The sequence below is a fragment of the Hypanus sabinus genome, chromosome 9 (genome assembly GCF_030144855.1).
Source record: "Hypanus sabinus isolate sHypSab1 chromosome 9, sHypSab1.hap1, whole genome shotgun sequence".
NCBI lineage: Eukaryota > Metazoa > Chordata > Chondrichthyes > Myliobatiformes > Dasyatidae > Hypanus > Hypanus sabinus.
In genome coordinates, this window is record NC_082714.1 from 102,518,872 (window position 1) to 102,538,789 (window position 19,918).

The window sequence follows — 19,918 nt, forward strand, 5'->3', positions numbered from 1 at the left end:
ATGGTTATATGGTGGGTGATCATATGACTAGATGGAGGATATCACAATTCCTGGTTATGTGACCACAGACGCCAGGCAGACAATCTCTGAAGAGTATTGATACTGGCTGGGGTCACCCGTCTTGTAAAGACACTGCACAGAAGAAGGCAATGGCAAGCCAATTCTGTAAAAAAAGATTGTCATGAATGATGATGGTCATGGAAAGACCATGATCACCCACATCATATGACATGGCACATTACGAATGAACCCCTTTGTAACTTGTCCAGTTATTCTAACTGTATAGTCTCTTTGCTTTTTGTTCCAAATGACACTAAGTCAGGCTCAGTTCACCAACTCCCTAAACCTCCTAGGTGTTAAATTGCCCTTCTGACGTTGCCCTTAAAATTGGAAGAATTGCTGCATCTGTGTCTCTCAGTGATGTTCGATCAAATGAATCTGTGATTCATTTGTTTAATGTAGCCTTAGCTGAATGAACTGACTTTTCCACTTCTCCACTGGGTCTGTGGAGAAGCAAAACAGTCTGTTATTCATCGCTCTTCATAAATCTCTCCATCAATTCGATGCTAACCGTTCAATACGATTGATGGGGATTCCAACATATATTACCAGTGGTGTTGTAGTCTTCTTTAGATACCAATAAAAAAGGCAGAGCACTTTATATTGTTGACTAAACCATTGTAACTATTCTTTTCAGAATCAAACTCAGAATCTGAATCAGAATCAGGTTTTTAATCATCAATGTGTATTGTGATATTTGTTAGCTATATATATAAAATAGTAGATTTTAAATAGTTTGCAAACAGATATAATATATTTTTTAAAAGTGAGGCAGTGTTCATGGGTTCAATGTCTATTTAGGAATCATATGGCAAAGAGAAAGATGCTGTTCCTGAATCACGGAGTGTGTGCCGTGAGACTTCTGTACCTCCTTCCTGACAGTAACAATGAGAAGGGGGCATGTCCTGGGTGGTGGGGGTTGTTAGTAATGGATGCCGACTTTCTGAGGCACTGCTTCTTGAAGGTATCTTGGATACTACAGAGGCTAGTACCCAAGATGGAGCTGACTGATTTTACAACTTTATATAGCTTCTTTCAGTCTTGTACAGTAGCCCAATCCCATACCAGACAGCGATGCAGCCCGTCAGAAGCCTCTCCACAGTGCACCTATAGAAGTTTTCGATTGTCTTAGGTGACAAACCAAATCTCCTCAAATTCCTAATGTAATATAGCCGCTGTTTTGTCTTCTTTGTAGCTGCATCGATATGTTGGGACCAGGTTAGATTGTCAGAGATCTTGACAGCCAGGAACTTGAAACTGCTCAATCTCTCCACTTCTGAACCCTTTATAAGAATTGGTTTAGGTTTCCTTGTCTTACCCTTCCTGAAGTCCACAATCAGCTCTTTCATCTTACTGACGTTGAGTGCCAGGTTGTTGCTGTGACATTACTCAACTAGTTGGTATATCTCGTTGCAGTATGCCCTCTCCTCTCCATCTGAGATTCTACCAACAATGGTTGCAACATCAGCAAATTTATAGATGGTATTTGAGCTATGGGTATAGTCATATATATGGGGATAGAGGGAGTAGAGCAATGGGCTGAGCACACATACCTGAGGTGCGTCAGTGCTGATCCTCAGTGAGGAGAATTATCACTAATTGCTGATTATCACCAATCTGCTCAGATTGTGGTCTTTCAATTAGGAAGATCAGGATATAATTGCACTCAGAGGTACAGGGGCCCAGGTTCTATGGCATATTGATCAGGACTGTGGGAGTGATGGTGTTAGATGTTGAGCTACAGTCAATGAACAGCATCCTTGCAGGTGTTTGTGTTGTCCAGGTGATCGAAGTTTGTGTGAAGAGCTATTGAGATTGCATCTGCTGAGGACCCATTGTGGCAATAGACAAATTGCAGTGGGTCCGGATCCTTGCTGAAGTAAGAGTTTATTTTAGCCATGACCACCCTCTCAAAGCATTTCATTACCACAGATGTGAGTGCTACTGGGTGATAGTCATTAAGGCAACTCACACTACTTCTCTGAGGCACGGGTATAATTGTTGCCTTTTGAAGCAGGCCAGAACTTCTGCCCATAGCAGTGAGAGGTTACATAACACCTCATAGACCTGATTTTATGCTCACAAATCAATGAATATGTTGTATAAAAAAAGATCACTCCCTACTTGTACATAGTTTTCTTATTTTGCTTGTTCTTTCTTTTCTATGAGTGAATACCTCAGATAAATATTCTGTGATTTGTAGCAAATATGAATATATGATATATATGTACAGTATCTGAAATATATCTTATGGAAATGTTTGATGATGAACTTCAATAAAAAATAAATTACAAAAAAAAAGAAAATGTCTTTGAATATTCCTGCCAGTTGGTTGCCACAAATTTTCGAAGCCTTTGGGGTATTCCATTGGGGCCCGCCACCTTGTGAGGGCTCACCCTCCTTAAAGAGAGCCTGACATCAGCCTCTGAGACTGAGATCAAAGGGTTACCAGGTACAGCAGGGATCCTAACAGCTGTAGTTATATTCTCCCTTTCGAAGTGGGCATAGAAAGCACAGAGCTTATTGGGTAGTAAAGCATTGCTGCCACTCATGCTATTGGGTTTTGCTTTGTAGAAAGTAATGTCGTGCAAACCCTGCTAGAATTGACGTGCATTTGATGTCACCTTCAACTTCACTTGGAATTGTTTCTTTGCTCTTAAAATAGCCATCCTCAAGTCATGGCAGGTTTTCTTGTACAGACCTGGGTCACCAGGCTTAAAGGCCACAGATCTAGCCCTCTGCAGATGACAAACCTCCTGTTTTATCTATGGCTTTCGGTTTGGGAATGTACAGCAAGATTTTGTAGGCACACTCTCATCCACATAAGTTTTAATGAAGTTAGGAACAACTGCAGCATACTCATCTAGATTCTAAAATGAATCCCTGAATACAGTCCAGTCCAGTGATTCAAAGCAATCCTGTAAGCACACCTGTGCCTCCCTTGTCCAAACCTTCTTGGTCCTCACTACTGGCACTGCAGTCTTCTGTCACCGCCTATACTCAGAGAGTAGAAGTACAGCCAGATGCTCAGACTTTCCGAAGACAGGGTGTGGAATAGTATGGTAGGCATTCTTGATGGTGGTGTAACAGTGGAGCAGTGCGTTATTTCCTCTGGTACTACAAGTGATTTGCTTATGGTAATTATTTAGTGACTTTTTCAAGTTGGCCTGGTTAAAATTCCCCTAAATGATGGTGAAGGCATCAGGATGTGCTGTTTCGTTCATGGTGATCCCATTGCTCAGATCATCTAGAGCAGGGGTGGCCAACCTTTTACATTCCATGTGTCAATTTTTTCACGCACGAGTTCAGATGTACCATACAACTCTTGTACCCCCATTCAATTCTTGTAAAAATATGTTAATATAGACGCATTTAGCATTTTTACATGATATATTTATTTAATATAAAAAGAAGATGAACATTGCTTACCTTAATGAGACTTCTAACAAATATATTTTGTTTTCTTTTGATTTCTTCCTTTTTTTAATCATATATTCTTTCCATAACTCAGACCCAAGCACTAGCTTCAGTTTTCCTTCTATTTCAGTCTGATGTTGTGTTTTATAGTGATTATTAAGATCCTGTCTTCTATTATGTGAGAAAGTGTTTTCACAAACAATGCACAACTTCCCCGACAGACCCGCTATAAATAAGAACTCATTTTCCCACTGTTCATTGAATTCACGCTTACTATCACTTTCTACTTTTCTTTTGCTTATTTTGTTTTGCACTGTAATGGGTAACTGAATGTAAAAACAAAGCTTAATTTTCGAAAAGTACAAAACCGCAAATGTTCACAAAGGACAAGCAAAGCACAACTCTGTAGCGCACGAGTGTCAATTGTAAACTGACTGGCAAACTCCTGTGATGCACCGCTGGTGCAGACACCTGGCACCTCAGGATCAAACAAGTATCAAATGTGTATTGAACAGTTATGGAATGACTGCAGAACAAAAGTCCTTCTTTCCTAGTTTGACTTATTGAACATCTTTTATCAATTGAAAACAGATTAATGTGTAAGAAAATAACATTCACCAAAGGATGTGCACAAAATAATAAAATTGCTAAAAATAATTGCTAAGTTTTAGACTTATTTTCAGTAAAACCCATTTCTAGCTCTAAGCTACTTGAATTCCTGTTATAGATTTTTTTCTACAAATCTTTTTGTTTTTAAACAATTTCTTTTCTTTGGTATTCACTAAGCAGAAGGATATTGAATTATGTAAGGTAAGGGAAACAAGCAGGGAAGTTATGGAAACTATGACAATTAAAGAGGAGGAAGTACTGGCACTTTTAAGGAATATAAAAGTGGATAAATCTCCAGATCCAGACAGGATGTTCCCTAGGACCTTGAGGAAAGTTAGTGTAGAAATAGCAGGAGCTCTGACAGAAATATTTCAAATGTCATTAGAAACGGGGATGGTGCCAAAGGATTGGCAGATTGCTCATGTTGTTCCATAGTTTAAAAAGGATTCTAAGAGTAAACCTAGCAATTATCGGCCTGTAAGTTTGACATCAGTGGTGGGTAAATTAATGGAAAGTATTCTTAGAGATGGTATATATAATTATCTGGATAGACAAGGTTTGATTAGGAGCAGTCAACTTGAATTTGTGTGTGGAAGGTCATGTTTGACAAAACTTATTGAATTTTTTGAAAAGGTTATTAGGAAAGTGGACGAGGGTAAAGCAGTGGATGTTGTCTATATGGACTTCAATAAGGCCTTTGACAAAGTTCCACATGGAAGGTTAGTTAGGAAGGTTCAATCATTAGGAATTAATATTGAAGTAGTAAAATGGATTCAACAGTGGCTGGATGGGAGATGCCGGAGAGTAGTGGTGGATAACTGTTTGTCAGGTTGGAGGCCGGTGACTAGTGGTGTGCCTCAGGGATCTGTACTGGGTCCAATGTTGTTTGTCATATACATTAATGATCTGGATGATGGGGTGGTAAATTGGATTAGTAAGTATGCAAATGATACTAAGGTAGGCGGTGTTGTGGATAATGAAGTAGGTTTTCAAAGCTTGCAGAGAGATTTAGGCCAGTTAGAAGAGTGGGTTGAAAGATGGCACATGGAGTTTAATGCCGATAAGTATGAGGTGCTACATTTTGGTAGAAATACTCAACATAGGACATAAATGGTAAATGGTAGGGCATTGAGGAATGCAGTAGAACAGAGTGATCTAGGAATAATGGTGCATAGTTCCCTGAAGGTGGAATGTCATGTGGATAGGGTGATAAAGAAAGCTTTTGGTATGCTGGCCTTTATAAATCAGAGCATTAATTATAGGAGTTGGGATGTAATGTTAAAATTGAACAAGGCATTGGTGAGGCAAAATTTGGAGTATTGTGTACAGTTCTGGTCACCGAATTATAGGAAAGATATCAACAAAATAGAGAGGGTACAGAGAAGATTTACTACAGTGTTACCTGGGTTTCAGCACCTAAGTTACAGGGGAAGATTGAACAAGTTAGGTCTTTATTCTTTGGAGCGTAGAAGGTTGAGGGGGGACTTGATAGAGGTATTTAAAATTTTGAGGGGGATAGATAGAGTTGACATAGATAGGCTTTTTCCATTGAGAGTAGGGGAGATTCAAATAAGAGGACATGAGTTGAGAGTTAGAGGGCAAAAGTTTAGGGGTAACACGAGGGGGAATTTCTTTACTCAGAGAGTGGTAGCTGTGTGGAACGAGCTTCCAATAGAAGTGGTAGGGGCAGGTTCAATATTGTCATTTAAAGTAAAATTGGATAGGTATATGGACAGGAAAGGAATGGAGGGTTTTGGGTTGAGTGCAGGTAGGTGGGACTACATGAGAGTAAGCGTTCGACCTGGACTAGAAGGGCCAAGATGGCCTGTTTCCGTGCTGTAATTGTTATATGTTTATATGGTTAAATCAGTTTTGGTTAATATTTTTGCATGAGTGGGCTTTCTTTTTTATTATTATCATTGGGGTGCAATGCGCCACTTATAATCATCCAATGCACCTCTTTTGATGCATGTGCCATAGGTTGGCCATCCCTGATCTTGAGCCTGTTTGACATTGGCCTGAGGTGAAATGATCTCAGAAATCTCCCACGGCAGGTAAAATGGACAACACTTAATTGCGAGATATTCCAGGTCTGGTGAGCAGAATTGGGGCAGCACTGATACATCTATTCACAAAGACAAGCTGGTCATGAGACATACACCTCCACCTCTGCTTTTGAGAAAGTACAGAAGTGATTTACCAGGATTCCATGAAATAAACGACACATGGTCCTAATGTCCCTCTGATACAGCACCCCAGCTCTGAGATCTTTGATTTTATTTAGTAGAGTCTGTACATTTGACAGCAAGATAGTCGATATTGGGAGGGGGAAACCCCTTTTTTTTAAATGCACCTATATCTCTGACCGGAAGCCACATTCCCTACAAGGAGTCCAGCGAGACATATGGCCACAATCAGCACTGTTTCTGTTGATGTTTTTAGCAGCGATAGATTACTCAATTGCATTAAGACATGTTTATTAACTGAGCAATTGTGATTCTCAGCTGTATCAGGCTGAAACGGGAATATTATTCATATCCATTGAGCTATGCTGCACAAGATCACCTTCAAGGTTCCCCAGATCAAGGATTGCTTGCTATGATAGTATAAAATTAGATCTATTTACATTATTAATAGATACTTGGCAGTAATTATGTCATACATCTGCTACCTAAGTCTTTGCAGAGTATTGGGATCTTTCTGAATTCTGGAAGTGTAATATTACATATCTCATTTGTGCTAGGAGAATCAGTGGTGTTTGGCTGTTTCTCACATGAAGTCAGTACTCAAACTCTGAACACCTGGTTCAGACAAAGTTGAAACAAATAATAATAAGGCTCTTCTTCCTAGAGAATCCTTTGAGTCTGATGATGGGATGATGAGCAATGAGGTCAGTGTGGAAAATGCAGATGTTTCTCAGAGGAGGGAAGTATCGGATGGGATGGATGACTAGCTAGTGGGTGAGAAGGTGCACATTTATGCTGGCCTTCACTACATCAGATTCAAGACTCAATTTTCTAATTCTTCCAGACCTAATGAATTGTGCAGGGACTTTGTGGGCATCATTTTCTGGAAACTGCTAATGCTGATTATTTGTCTGGCTTGGGGCTTTTCTGTAGCATCTCCCAGGCTCTGGGTTTCAATCTCCATTGAACTGCCTCCTGTTCTTCAATTATCATTTCTGCAGGATTGTCTAGTGTTTGATACCCCTGACTATCATCATTTCTTTTTTTAAATTTTAATTAGTTAATTTATTAATTATTTTAAGAGCATTACATACAATGAATAAAATATTAAAATAGTGAAAAATTAATATTGGCCCTTCCCCTCCCCTTAACCTTCCCCCCCTTAGACCCCTATCTGAAAAAAAGAAAAAAATGAAAAAAAGATAGAAAAATTGCCTGGATATCGGAGGATCCCCACATGCTCCATGGAGTTCAAAATAACTTCAGTTTTTATTTTCCCCAAATAACTTATAATTTTATCTTCAAAGGACCTATATATTTAATCCTATCTTTTGCAGATAGGGGTGCCAAATTTTCAAAAATATTTCATATTCATTTCTTAAATTGTAAGTAATTTTTTCAAGTGGAATGCAGCTATATATTTCATTATTCCACCATCCATAGTTAAATATGAATCTGATTTCTAGGTAACTGCAATCGCTTTTTTGGCTACTGCCAATGCAATTTTTATTATTTTTTTCTGATATTTATTCAATTTAGGTTTCGGTATTATCCCTTCAATATTGCCTAATAAAAATAATATTGGGCTATGTGGGAGTTGTATTCCAACAATTTGTTCCAATAAAAGTCTTAAATTTATCCAAAAAGGTTGAATTTTAGAACAAGACCAAGTAGAATGTAAAAAGGTACTAATTTGTTGATTACATCAAAAACATTGGTGAGTTAAATTTGAATTTAATCTATTTATTTTCTGTGGTGTTATATATAATTGATGTAAAAAATTATATTGTACTAATCTAAGTCAGACATTTATTGTATTTATCATACTATCAGGACATTTCATACTATCTTGACCAATTTTTTTCATCAATTTTAATATTCAAATCAGTTTCCCATTTTTGTCTTGATTTATGAATTCCTGGTTTAATTGTCTGTTTTTGAATCAAATTATACATACGAGATGTAAATTTTTAAATTTTTCCTTTTTGAATTAAGATTTCTATTTCATTAGGTTTTGGCATTAACATTGACCCAGTTTATCTCATAAATAGGCCTTTAATTGAAAATAACAGAAAAGAGCGTTATTTGATATTTTAAATTTATTTTTTAATTGATGAAACGACATCAATATACCTTCTTCAAAACAGTCACCTATATATCTGATCCCTTTTTGAAACCAGTTATGTAAAAGTTGATTATCCATTGTGAAAGGAATAAGCCTATTTTGAATTAAGGTTCTTTTTGCTAATAAGGATTTCTTTATTTCATCATCTGTATTTACCTTATTCCATAAATCAATCAAAAGTCTTAATATAAGAGATTCTTTCTTTCCCCGTATCCATTTGGATCCCCATTTATATATAAAATCTTCTGGTATGTTTTCTCCTATCTTATCTAGTTCTATTCTAATCCATGCCAGTTTTCTTCATCTTCATTTCTGACCTGACATCGTGTAGTCCATATAAATTGTCCTGTAGCTGTCCTTGGTCGTTACCATGCATTTTATGGACCCAACCTTTCCGAAAAGAATTTCTATTTTCCACCATTACACATGTTACAGATGTGTAAGCACCCTTGTCTCAGTCTTCTAGCTGGAATGATCTTCCAATAATTTTCACACTTCACACTGGCTTGCTCTTTCTTCTCTTTTACTACCCTTTCCAAATTCAAATTTATGCCAGATTTATTCTATGGGTTGTGGTCCATAACCAGTTCATCTGGGGAGAACTTAGTGTGAGTCAGATGTTGTCTGGGTCATGAGAGGAGACGAAGTGATTGGACCAGGCACCGAGTGAATGGTTCCATTTTCCAGCAAGTGACTGGCCTCACTGACTGGGCAAGCAGCAGATTCACGACCTTCTGGCAGACTAACTGACCTTAATTCCTCTGCTGACCTGCTGATAGTGCAGGATCCTGTCAGCAGTACATCAAGGCTTCTGGAATTTATTTATATATTTTTTATTTATTGAGCTACAGCGTGGAATAGGCCCTTCTGGGCCTCCGAGCTGTGGCAGCCATCAATCCCCTAGCTTAATCCAAGCCTAATCACGGGACAGTTTACAATGAACAATTAACCTACCAATTGGTACTTCTTTGGACTGTGGAGGAAACTGAAATATCTGGAGGAAACCCATGTGGTAACGGGGGGAACATACAAGCTCCTTACATGCACTGACTAATCAAGATTCTATCATCCTCTGCCTTAATTATACACAATGACTTCACCTCTGCAACCACATGTGGCAATGAATTCCACAGATTCACCACTCTCTCGCTGAAGAAATTTCTCCTGATCTCCATTCTAAAATGATGCCTCTCTATTCTGAGGCTGTGTCTTCTGGTCTTAGTCTACCCCACCACCGGAAACATGCTTTACACATCCACACCACTGAGGCCTTTCAAAATTTGGTATGTTTCAATGAGATCATCCCTCATTCTTCTGAATTCCAGTGAGTAGAGGCCCACAGCCATCAAACACTCTTCATTTGACAAGCCTTTTGATCCCAGAGTCATTTTTGTGAACCTCCTTTGAACCCTCTCCAATGTCAGCACATCTTTTCTTACAAACATAAGGAGCCCAAAACTGCTCACAATACACCAAGTGAGGCCTTAAAGCCTCAACATTACACCCTTGCTTTTATAGTCTAGCCCTCTTAGAATGAATGCTAACATTGCATTTGCCTTCCTCACCACAGACTCAACCTGCAAATTAACCTTTAAGAAAGCTAGCATGAGCTCTCCCAAGTCGTTTTAAACTTGGATGTTTGAATTTTCTCCCTGTTTAGAAAATAGACCACGCTTTTATTCCTTCTACCAGGACATCTTCGATGAGCGGTGCCTCAGAAAGTTGATGTCCATTATTAGATGTCCATTATTATGATGCCCCATTATCCAGGGCATGCACTGTTCTATTTGTTACCATCAGGATGGAGGCACAGAAGCCTGAAGGCACACACTCAGAGTTCAGGAACAGCTTCTTCTCCTCTGAAATCCAATTTCTAATTGGACATTGAACTCATGAAAACTGTAATTGATTAATTGATTTTTCTTTCTATATTATCATGTATTGCATGGAACTGTTGCTGCTATTTTAACAAATGTCACAACACATGCCAGTGATAATAAACCTGGTTCTGATTCCATCATCCAAACCAGTTGACATACAATGTAAAGAGAAGCTGTCCCAACACAGACCCCTGTGGGACACTGCTAGTCACCGCCAGCTGACTAGAAAAGGCTCCTTTTATTCCCTTTATTCTTTGCTCCCTATCAGTCAGCCACTACTTTGTCCAAGCTAGTCTCTTTCCTGTAATACCATGGGGTCTTAATCTGTTAAGCAGCATCATGTGTGGCACCTTGTCAAAGACCTTCTGAAAATCCAAGTACACACCACCCGCTTATTCTCCTATGTCTATCCTGCTTGTCATTTCATCAAGTAATTCCAACAGATTTGTCAGGCAAGATTTTCCCTTGAGGAAACCATGCTGACTACGGCCTATTTTATCATGTTCTGTAACCCTGACACACAGAGGTAGCATCAACTAGGTCAGCTATGCCTTGCTTAGTGTCTGGCCAAATCACAACACTTTCAACCACAGCCTTAATGAGACCATTCCCATGTGTTGGATATGAATAATGGGTGAGGAGTTGCTGTGCAGTCTCTTCAGAGTGTCTACTTGATGACCCCATTTCAAGCTTTTGTCCTCAAATCCACAGCCATCCATTTGATGTAAAATGGGAAGGTTCCCCAATTTGTCATAGCCTCCCATATCTCCAGTCTAGTCCGTCTGGCACTGGGCTGACCTTTTTGCTGTACTGCACCTGCCCTTCTGCTCACACCAAATGTTGCCATGTTTTTGTTCTCCCTGTGCTAGGATCTGTACTTTGGACTTGCCTAAGAGACTCATCAGCCATGTCATCCTCCAATGTCATCAATGCCATCACCATTTTTAGTGGCTTTGAAGCTCTGGCATCCTCACCACCAGTGTAAAGCAATGTACTGAGTGGGATTCTTCCCAACAACAAACTCCAGTGCACAGTGTGCAGACTGAGATATGAGGAGCTGATAAAGGTCTGTGTAGTTTATTCATGGAATATAGATTTGTGGAATTACTTAGCATGGAAGTAGTTCCTTTGGCTGAACCTGTCTGTGCTGACCAAGCTACCTACATGAACTAGCCCCATTTACATTATGTCTCACTAAGCCTTTCATATCCATGTACAGTACCTGTTCAAAGGACTTTTAAACTTTGCAATTACCACCTCTACCAATTCCTCTGCAGCTCATTCCATCTATCCATCACCCTCGTCTTAAACCTAGGACCTCCAGTATTGGGTTCTCATTGCTGGGGAAGGGCTGTGTCAATTCACCTTATGATTTTATGATTCCATGTCCTTCATGTTTTGATAAACCTTTATAAGCTCACTCCTCAGCCTCCAACACTCCAGTGAGAAAAAAAAGACACAGCCTATGCAGTCTCCCTATAACCCAAGTCTTCCAATCGCAGTAACATGCTCATGAACCTTTCTTGCAGCCTGTCTAGTTCAATAACATCCCTTCTATATCTGGGGAACCAGAACTCTTTGCAGTCCTCTAAGTATAGTTTTATCAATGACTTATACAGCTGTAACAAGACATTCCATCTCCTGTGTTCCCCACCTGTCTTCCACCCTGGGAAAATGGATACCCAGCTTATACCTCAAAACCCTACCTTTCCACGTTCCTATCCAAGTTCCAGTTAAGTACACCAGCCTCTGCCACTTCCTCTGAAAGCTTGTTCCATATAACCAGCATTCTCTGTGAAAACCTTGCTCTGCAGGTCCACTTTAAACCTTTCTCCTCTTATCTCAAACCTGACCCCTCTAGTTTAGACTCCCCTGAGAAAAACGGCAATCTCTGGAACTCTCTGCTGACACTGTAGCAGTCCAGAAATCTGTTTGGTCATATGACACAGTTTTTATTGTTCACAGCTAATTTCATATGTTTTACAAAGTCGAGTAGGCTAATACATCACTGGACAATCAGGACTTTAACAGGCACACTAAGTTACTTCCAGTGATGTGGATCTGCTTGCCTAGTGTGAGATAGTAGTGCCCATAAGAAGCTGAATGTCTGCCTCCGAATCACCTCAGGATCCCTTAAACTAACCAGTTTCAATAAATTTTTGTATCCTCACTGGAGCAGTGAAGCCAAATACTGTTGACTCCAAACTAAAGTGGGGAAGCTAAAAGGCCTGTAGAGACCTGTGCCCTCCATGGACAGGATGTTCCTTTTGGTAGGAGAGTCTAGAATTTGGGGACACGGCCTCAGACTAAAGGGATATCCCTGTAAAACTGAGATGAGGAGGAATTTCTTCAGCCACAGAGTGGTGAAGCAGAAGTAGAGGAAAGAGGAGAGGTGAAGGAAGAAGAAGACTTGTCAAGAAATAGCCTTCAGGAGTTATACTGCAATCACGGATCATATTTTCCAGTCTATATCCAACAGCAGAGTCACTCAGTAGGAGCGTGCTGGGCCCATGACCCAGAGGTCACTGTATTAAAACCACCCACTGCTATTTGTCAGGGGGCAGCGGTTAGTGTAACACTATTACAGTTCTAGTGACCTGTAAGGTCCCACAGTGTCTGTAAGGAGTTTGTACATTCTTCCCTTGACCATGTCTGTTTTCTCTGGGTGCCCTGGTCTCCTCTCACATTCCAAAGACATAGTAAGTTAATTGGTTACATGTGTAATAAAGTGGTACAGGCTCTTTGATCCAGAAGGAACTGTTACTGTGCTCTGTCTCTATCTGAACTAAATTAAAACCTCAGTCTCCTTAACTACATTTCCTCTACGTGTTTGTTCTGCTGGCAAGGCAGACTGAAAAGAGGTACCAGTGTATGGTGTGCTCTTGGAGTTCTCTTCATTGACTCGAGATTCCACAAAGTCTCACAGTATTAGGGCCAAGCAGAGCGAAATGCTCTACATATTCTGTGGAGGCCAAGTCTTTGGCCTTAAAGCAGAGGTTGATAGTTTCATGATTAGTAAGGGCATCAAATGTTACAGGGAGAAGGCATGAGAATGAGTTTGAGAGGGCAAATAAATCAGTTATGATCGAATGGTGGGCCACACTCCATGGGGCAAATGGCCTAGTTCTTCTCCCATTTCTTCTGGTCTTATGGTTATCATCCACTGCTGCTGGTTCTGTGCATTTCCACATTGAGTATCACTTAGAAGAAGCGCTGATGAGATGTTTATTGCGTTAGGGATTTCAGTGCTAACCCTGGCTCAGTCAAGATCCAGCCAAGTCCTGGACAACATGATTACTGAGTATTCATTGCTGGATACTAACTACAACACCCAAGGAGGCCATTTGGCCCATTCCATCATGTTGGCTTCCACCAGAGGAATCCCATCAACCTGATACCCCTTCTCCTTACTTCCCGAGAAAGAACTGCCCTCAGAGGTCAGGGATGCTCTAATAGTGACCATTTTTGGGAAGTGAAACAAGGCTAATTATGGCAATAACAGGGGCATCTCCCTCCTGTCACCAACAGGCAAAGTGCTTGCATGCATCCTTCTCAACCACCTCCTTCCACTGTCTGAAGAGGTATTCCTTGAACTGCAATGAGGTTTCTGCCCAGCTGTTAGTACCCCCGACATGATCTTCACAGCATGGCAATTACAGGAAAAATGCTGTGAACAAAGGTGATCCTTGTACTTGGCTTTCACAGATTTGACAAAGGCGTTTGGTACAGTAGGCTGCCAAGCTCTCTGGGGTATACTATCAAGAAATGGCTGTCCCACCAAGTACTGCACTTACAGATACTGAGGCTGCTGCATGATGGCTGACATGTTAGTCACAGTACTCAGCAATAGTGACGCTGAATCAGAACCCTTCACTGTTAAGATAGGAATCAAACAAGGCTGTATCATTGCACCCACCCTACTTCCCATCTTCATTGCTGCCACCCTTCACCTTGCTGTTAGCCCAGTCTGCCACAGGGAATCCCAATCAAGTAAAGAATGGACATCAGGCTTTTCGACCTCTAACTGTTCAAGGCCAAGAACAGCAGCACCACTATCATGGAGCTTCAGTATGTAAATGGCAACACCATCATAGCATGCTCTGAGGAAGATCTCCATGTATCCTGAATGCCTTTGGCAAGGTATATAGGGCCCTGGGTCCTGTCTTGAATATAAAAAAGTCAGGTCCTATATCAGCCACCACCCAACCAGCCATTCTGTCACAACCATGGATTTGGCAGCGTAGATATGGCAATTGTGCTCATGAATATGCGCATGTCAGCTAATTATTATTTCATTGTGATGGTATTTAACACCATTCTTTTCTTCGTAGTGCTTGTCAAGACTTGAGCAAGACACAGCAATGTTTCACTGCCTCTTTGCCTGAGAAATTGGACTGTCCAGTCAACTGACTCTGAAAACTAGTGGTATATGTTTTATATTCAGTTATTCCTTTCAGCCGCAGTACTGGCTTCATTTTCCAAAGATGGAAAGTTTTAGTTAATGGCCTGTTTGCTCTTATGTTTTATTGTTTTCTTTCCCTCCAGCTCTGTTTGCATTAAAGTCTGTGAACTATTGACCCACTTCAGTGTCTCTCACTCCACACTTGGGCCATATCTGAACGTAGCGACACATTCGTCCAGCTCACCATGGGAGTTGACAATATCGCCCTTGGAAATGCAGAGCACTTTCCCTACATTGGCAGCATTCCCTCCTCAAATGCAGATATCAACTCAGACATCAGTCACCACTTGAGTAGCACTGGTGGAACCCTATGTAAGATTAAGGAAAAGAGTCTTTGAAGACCGCAATCTAGAGATTCAAATGAAACTTTTTACTTATTATTGATTTGGAGCTACAGTGTGGAAATGCCCTTACAGCCCTTTGAGCCATACTGCCAGCAACTCATGATTTAACCCCAGCTGAATCATGGGACAATTTACAATTGCCAATTAACCTATGAATGGGTATGTCTTCAGACTGTGAAATTAAACTGGAGCACTCAGAGGAAACAAAATGTGCATATGGGAAGGACGCTCAAACTTCTTACAGATGATGCTGGATTTGTACTCCAAAGTTTGTAATCGCATTGCTCTAACTGTCACTGTTGGGGAAAAATTTGCTAAGTAGCTTCCATTGAAGTTGGTCACAAAGAAATTGGACATGGACTTCGACGAGGCTAGAGAATACATTTATTCATGAATAAGGGGACAATACTGCTCAGCTAACAGTGTGATCGCCAGTCTTCCAAAGAGCAATGGTCACAGCCTCTCTTATACATTAATCTTGTGTAACTTATTACATTCCACAAAATGTGAGGGACATCAGCCAGAGACAGCTTTTGGTATTTTCATGATTCAGAGACAGTTTGTTCATCTTGTTTACACAGCTGTGTCATGCCCTACGGCTTTGAGATTAACAAACATTAGGCAGATGAAGGTACAGGGCATTAGCAACTCAGGCTACATCTACATTAGACCGGATAATTTTGAAAACACCAGTTTCATGTAAAAATGATAGGGATCCACACTATGCATTTCAAAAAATATCTCTGTCCACATTAAAATGGATATTTCGGTGAATCGCCTCCTACTGTGCTACCGAAAACAAGCGACGTGTTTGGTGTTGAATCTTGCCGTGAAAGTGCACATTTGTGTAGTTACAGACTAGAAAAACTTAATGATGGACAGCTGTCGGCTTTTGCACAGGAGGACTTCAAAGTAAAAAAAAACAAATACTGGAGCATACGGAGGCAACTGACAGGGAGTTCACAGACTGTATGACCCAGCTGACGACGAACATTGAAAAACTGACAAACACTGTTGCATTAATAAAGCACCTTGTTAAATGTATAAAACATGCCTGCATCAATGTTATCTTGTATTTCCATACAATGTTACATTAGGCTGTTACACATCTATTGTCAGAGAAGTACTTGCTTAAATAGGTAAACTACCTTCATACAAGCAAGGACAGAAAACAGGGCAAAGTGAGTATACTTATTTATTCAGTAAGTTATGGGTCAAAGTATTTGGTGAGTACATTTCTAACTCTTCTGGCTTCAGTCTCGTTGCCGTCTGTTCTGAAATTGTTAGGTTGCATTCAAGAAAACAATGAAATGGTGTGCTGCCATCTGACAGCGTTTTCAGATTTCTCCAGTTACCCCATCCACACTGCTCTGGCCAAGCAGCATTTTCAAAATTACACACTCTGGAGAGCATTTCTAAAAATCTCCAGTTTCGGGGGACAAAAACGCCATTTTAGTGTGGACGGAGGGTAAAAACAAAGAGGAAAAGCTTCAGTTATGGATTTATCCGGTGTAGTATGGACGTAGCCTCAGATATTTTAACCCATATTTAGAATTTTCTTCCACCATTCTCTCCTTTTTGATAGTAGGATCAACTCTATAGGTCATTGTCAGCAATAGGGACCTCATACCCTGGGGGCAGTAGTCACATCTTTAAACATTCATCTTCATTGTATCTGAGGTCATACGCGTTGGCATTAACATGAGGGAACATCGAAGTGGGGCGATTCGTTGAACAGGGTAGAATTGCACATATGATTCAGGTTGCAAGAACTCCTACTATTATTACAGCAATAATAATTCTATATGTACCAGTATTCCCCAACAACCAACAAAGATGTTTCCAAAAGGCCACCAGTCATGGAATTCTTCTCCGATCTTACGTACCTCTTTCACACTTTTCTGTATACAGTTAGCCTTGTGGGTTATGCCTTCAGATTAATCAGGGAGATAGGTACAGCATTACTGACATCCTTTCTCAGCTAAAATAAAACCTAAGGCCAACCTATTCTGCAGGGCCACAATTCAAATGGCTATTACCTCAGCAGTTAAGCCTTTAATTTGCTTTTGCGTATCATCTTAGACTGAGGCAGTCGTCAGCTAATTTCTCAAAGGCTGAGACCATATTAATGATCTCCTCTGCTACTTTCCCTCTCCCATAATAAAGGAAGGCTTTCATCCAGAACCTTTCTGTGTTTGTAATTGCCCTTTCCTTTCGCAAGAGCGTTGAGGTTAGTTCATGAGCGTAGCACACCATAGACACCACAAGTCCGGGGTGACAACATCCAGTCCAGTTAAAGGTAGCCAGGTGTAAACTTGATTCCCACATATCCAGAATGTGTCATTTAGAAACCTTGGAGATATTTCAGAAGTGCTATGGGTCACCCCACCATTATTAGTTTTCTCTCTACACCTACTCATTCCCATAAATCGTGTTGTCTTATCTGCCTGACACCAGCACTTTTCAGCTGTCTGGGTAGCTACATGCAATTTCGGCACATTAGAGTTTATTAAACAATAGTTAAGCACTTGGAGACCAAGTCATTGGGTGTATTTAAGGCAGAGACAGATAGGTTCTTGATTAGCCAGCACATCAAAGGGAATGGGGTGAAAGCAGGGGAGTGGGGATGACTGGAAGAATTGGATCAGCCCACGATTGAATGGTGGAGCAGACTCGATGGGCTGAATGGCTGACTTCTGCTCCTATATCTTATGATCTTACGTGCCGTCCCCTGAAACAATTACTCCCAGAAATTGATAGCCAATCAGGCTTATTAGCTTGTATTTTGTCTGCTCGCTGTGTTATCCATTCTTTCCCTTCACCTGGCCAGTTTGCTGCTAAGGCATTGAGTTTAGCTTGGAAGCATTCTTGTTCCTCTTCATTGAAGTGTATTGGCTGTAGATGCACACCCCACCCTCACGTGCATGTGCAGGAATCCCCATACACACCCAGCAACTTTACATGTTGGTCCAAGTAGCATATACATAACCTATGCCTAATTAAGTACTATAAGCACAGGCAAGACTAGACGGTAAAGTATTAAGGCAAATCAGTCCATGTATCATTAGCCACTTCACTTTTCGTCAGCCTTCCTTCCTTTCTGGTACATTATCACACTCAGTAAGAGAGGGCTAATGCAGATACATTTGGCTTTGCCTTGTACCTTGGCCACTGTTTGGGTGGTTAGCAGCACTTGATAGGATACCTTCCGCCTAGAAGAGAAACAGAGATTTTTTCAGTGATTTAATATATACATGTATAAACACCTGGTTTAAATGGATGTGTATTTTTCTCCCCAGGTTTGTGCAGGGCCATGGTCATTTTTCCTTGATTCATTCTGATTCAATGATGAAATGCTTTGAGAAGTTGGTTATGACTAGACTGCACTCTTGTCTCAGCAAGGACCTGGACCCATTTCAATTTGCCTGTTGTCACAATAGGTCAACAGCAGATGCAATCTCCATGGTTTCTCACATGGCTTTATATCACCTGGAAAACACAAACACCTACGTCAGTATGCAGTTCAAGTCAGGTCAAGTCACTTTTATTGTCATTTCAACCATAACTGCTGGTACAGTACATAGTAAAAATGAGACAACGTTTTTCAGGACCATGGTGTTACATGACACAGTACAAAAACTAGACTGAACTACGTTAAAAAAACAACACAGAGAAAGCTACACTAGACTACAGACCTACACTGGACTGCATAAAGTGCACAAAAACAGTGCAGGCATTACAATAAATAATAAACAGGACAATAGGGCAAGGTGTCAGTCCAGGCTTCGGCTATTGAGGCGTCTGATAGCTTGGAGAAAGAAACTTACATAGTCTGGTTGTGACAGCCCGAATGCTTTGGAGCCTTTTCCCAGACAGCAGGAGGGAGAAGAGATTGTATGAGGGGTGCATGTGGTTCATTGACTATAACTCAGCATTTAATACCATCATTCCCACAATCCTAATTGAGAAGTTGCAGAACCTGGGCCTCTGTACCTCCCCTTGAGATTGGATCCTCAACTTCCTAAACCAGAAGACCACAGTCTGTGCAGATTGATGATAACATATCCTCCTCGTTGACAATCAACACTGGTGCACCTCAGGGCTGTGTGCTTAGCACACTGCTCTACTCTTTGTATAGTCATGACTGTGTGGCTTGGCATAGCACAAACACCATCTACAAATATGCTGACAATACAACAATTGTTAGTAGAATCTCAGGTGGTGATGAGAGGGTGTACAGGAGTGAGCTATGCCAAATAGTGGAATGGTGCTGCATCAACAACCTGGCACTCAACATCAGTAAGACGGAAGAATTGATTGTGGACTTCAGGAAAAGGTAAGACGAAGGAACACGTACCAATCCTCATAGAGGGATCAGAAGTAGAAAGAGTGAATAGCTTCAAGTTCCTGGGTGTCAAGATCTCTGAGGATCTAACTTGGTCCCAGCATATTGATGTAGTTATAAAGAAGGCAAGACAGCAACTATACTTTATTAGAGAGTTTGAAACGATTTGGCATGTCAACAAATACGCTCAAAAACTTGCATAGTTGCATCGTGGAGAGCATTCTGACAGGCTGGATCACTGTCTGGTATGGAGGGGGGGAGGGAGGGAGGCTATTGCACAGGACCGAAAGAAGCAGCCTGTAAATCTAGTCAGCTCCATTTTGGGTACTAGCCTACAAAGTACCCAAGACATCTTTACGAAGTGGTGTCTCAGAAAGGCAGCATCCATTATTAAAGACCTCCATCACCGAGGGCATGCCCTTTTCTCACTGTTACCATCAGGTAGGAGGTACAGAAGCCTGAAGGCACACACTCAGCGATTCAGGAACAG

General features: G+C 40.7%; 1 long non-coding RNA gene across 1 annotated transcript in view; it reads right to left on the reverse strand.

Annotated features, from left to right (window-relative positions):
• Positions 1 to 15,489: 15,489 nt before the first annotated feature.
• The window catches only part of LOC132398888 (uncharacterized), a 61,877-nt gene continuing 57,448 nt past the window's right edge, over positions 15,490 to 19,918 (reverse strand). Inside the window, exon 3 of the long non-coding RNA XR_009513831.1 lies at positions 15,490 to 18,572. This is a non-coding gene — a long non-coding RNA (uncharacterized LOC132398888). The remainder of the gene's footprint in view (positions 18,573 to 19,918) is intronic.